Consider the following 3,267-nt stretch of genomic DNA (forward strand, 5'->3'; position numbering starts at 1 on the left):
CCAGCATAACCTTGAGATCTCTGTCCATCTGTAAAGTGGGGATAATAATAGGTTGTATATACCAGGATGTCCATTTTGGGGGCACTAAGGGAGTTCTGTGTATAGCCCTTAGAATGATTCCTGGCAACTTGCAGGTGCTCACCTGTGGTCTTTGTTTCCATCTGGCCGAACCAGGATTCAGGCCAAAGCCTGTGTCTCACTGCAGAACAAAGAGTGGGGAGAGAAGGAGCGCTGGGGAGCCCCTGTCCCAAGACAGCCATGCAGCTAACTTGATCTCATTCAACCCTTACAAAATCTCCTCAAGGTAGCTATCTCAACCCCATTTTACAGATAGGAAAGCTGAGGCTCAGAGAATCTGTGGCTCTTGCATAAAGTCAAAGCCAGGCCTGTCTAAAGGTAAAGCTCATGATCCTCTGAACCAGGAAGGACCTCTTATTAATTAGGCAAGTGAGCTAACCAGCCAAGCCACAACTACGGTGCTCTCTGACCTTGGATCTAGGCTGTGTCTGGACTCAAGGGCCCCACCTGTAAAATGGGCGGAAGAGCTGCTCTCCAGGTTGTTGAAGGACTGATGAAGCACATGGAGTCTTCTGTCAAAAACCACCAGGTCTATCTGAGGAGTCCCCGCAACCCAGACCACCTCAAGTATCAAATCCACCATCACAAAGCAGGTCACTGCTGCCCCTTGGCCTCGCAGCATTGCTTATGCATGGGGAGAAGTTCACCCAAGGAGAAGTCATTCCTTCTGGGTATGTTTTTATTGTGCAAGTAATACATTAATACATTATCATTGTAATAAAAACCAATTCAGAAATATATTCAATAATAATGGAATAGTCGCCCTTTACTCGTCTCCACTCCACTCCCTCACCAAGAGATGAATATTGTTCAAGCAGCAGGTCAGGTCTCTTTCCTGGTCTATTTCTGTGCATTTACTCCCATATTGATTTATACATACATATATATATATATATATATATATATATACAGATTGCTTCAAAGTTATTTTTTTTACATGACTGTAATCATCCTGTATATATTGTTCTGCAACTTGCTTTTTTCACTTCCCAATCCCGCATGCTATTTATATCTTCTCTACCTCCCCAAAGGATTTGAGGAGGTTTACCAGCGCTCCAGAGAGTGGGGTGCAGAGGGGTGGTGAGAGCGTGGGCCTCGAGTCACGCTGGCCTGTGTTGAAATCCCACTTCTGCCACCTGCATCTGTGTGACCTTGGGCCAGTCCCTAAATTCTCTGGGCTCCAGTTTCCTCATCTTTAAGATGGAGATAATAATAGTAATTACCTCACAGAGTCACTATGAGATGACAAAGTGTTTAGAAATTTCAGATCCCCCACCTCCCTGGAGCTTCAAGAACAAGGACCTCAGCAGTCTGGAGGCTGTGGGCAAGATGGTCCTTAGAGCTCAGATTCCAGGGCGTTGAGTCTTCCCCTTACTCCAGAGGGAACAGACAGAGAAGGCGAGGAAGAAGCAGGGAGCAAGCATGGGAGGCCTGGAGTTGCTGCTCCACGTTAGTGTGTGGTGTTGGGTCTCTCCGGCTATATTGGGAGCTCTGAGTGAGGCGCCGGGTCTCCAGCTCCTCCATATCCCATGGAGGTGGCGGCTGTGAAAGCAGCCTGGCTCCTGCTTTCCCTGAGCAGGGGAGGAAGCAAGCTGCCCAGGATGTAGTTTGTACTTGATACATCTCTGTGGTGTTTGCTGAGTGATTCCATGATCCATTCCTTCACTTATGAAACTTGTTGGACCTTCATCTCCTGAAAATGGGGAGACCAAGTAAGGAAGGTCAGAACTGCTGGGCCTCTAGACATCATCTGGTCCAGTTCCCTCATTTGGCAGGTGAAGAAACAGACCCTGAAGGGAAGAAAGTAACTGACAAACAGACAGCCCTGGTATATAGTTAGTACTTAAAAAAATGTTATCTATAGACAGGGGTAGGGGCTTTATTTAATTCTCACCCTCGTAGGTATGGTTTCCATTTAATAGGCCAGAAAACTTAGGTAGCCTTCCCCAGGCCACACTACTAATAACAGCCAGAGCTACAGCTCTGGGGTGTGCATCTCTCACCAACCCACTCCCCCAGTGCTGCCCGCTCTCGACTCCTGCTTGGCCTTATCCTCCTGACCAGCTTCATGAGCTGCAGCTCTCCTAAGAAGCCTCTCCTGGCTCTGACTGCCCTGTTGTGCCCCACTGTTCCCAGAACAGACATCTGTTCTGACATTTAGGCCACCCATGCTCACCGACTTGATGGCGAGGCTGTCTTATCCCTGCAGACGTGAGCCCTCAGAGAAAGAGTCAGGCTGATTCACCTCTGTGTCCCCACCCAGCACAGGGCCTGGCACAGAGGAGGCAAATGTGAGTGTTCCTTGAAGGGACAGAGGGAGGGAGGGAGAACACCTCCATCCCACAGCTCCTTTTGACAGAGTCAAGTGGAGGAGACAAGGCCCTAAGAGTTTTATCCCAAATTTATTCCCCCTCACCCACCTCATTGTCCCTTTCCCCCATTCCCCAGTCTCCCCTTCACACATGCTGGTGCCCCCCACTGCCATGGACAGCAGCCCCCTCCCCTGCCTCCCCTGCCATGCTGCCCACAGCTCTCAGGACCCCGCCAACCTGGGTGGCGCCAGCAGCCAGGCCTCAGTAAGGGGCTCCCTCACCTGCTCTTTGCCTTGGGCAGGAGACAAGGCCTTGACCACACATGGGCAGGGCAGGGCTCAGAGGCCTGACTTGGCCTGGACATTCGAAGCAGGTGAGAAAGTGGCCGCCTCCCCGATCAGGGCCCATGTGCTGTTCTCTGGGAGCTTCTGTGGTCCACACTCCCGATCCGAGGTGGGTAGGGGGCTGGGGAGACTCCCAGTGTTTGTCAGCCTGAGTACCGTAGTCGGGGAGAACTACGTTTCCATGGATACAAGCCATAGGAACTGCTAGAGATGGGGCCATCGTGTACACAGACACAGATCCACACGGACCTGCAAGAAAAATAGCAGCAGATTTGCTGAGTCATTGGCCCCACATATTTATAGTCTCTGGCAAAGGCAGACCTGCCTATCAGAGGCTAATAATACTGCAGCAGCGTGTTAATTGCAAAGACCGAGTCTTCAAGCATCCATTCAGACACCCAAGACGGCTCCTTGAATAAAGAGTGGGGCCCTCACAACGACAGCCGGAATGCATGTGAGGCAGCGTGTGTGTTTACGTGTGTGTGCAGATATGTGGAACCGGCTCTGGCATATTGAGAAGACTTAAGTATCAC

General features: G+C 50.4%; 1 long non-coding RNA gene across 1 annotated transcript; it reads right to left on the reverse strand.

Annotated features, from left to right (window-relative positions):
• Window positions 1-905: 905 nt before the first annotated feature.
• Window positions 906-2,934, reverse strand: LOC119533309. The gene is made up of 3 exons (XR_005216623.1): window positions 2,672-2,934; window positions 2,255-2,349; window positions 906-1,771 (listed from the first exon to the last, which is right to left on the reverse strand). It is a non-coding gene; the product is annotated as an uncharacterized LOC119533309 (long non-coding RNA).
• Between the last annotated feature and the right edge of the window lie 333 nt (window positions 2,935-3,267).

The sequence above is a fragment of the Choloepus didactylus genome, chromosome 4, assembly GCF_015220235.1.
Source record: "Choloepus didactylus isolate mChoDid1 chromosome 4, mChoDid1.pri, whole genome shotgun sequence".
In the NCBI taxonomy this organism is placed as follows: Eukaryota; Metazoa; Chordata; class Mammalia; order Pilosa; family Megalonychidae; genus Choloepus; species Choloepus didactylus.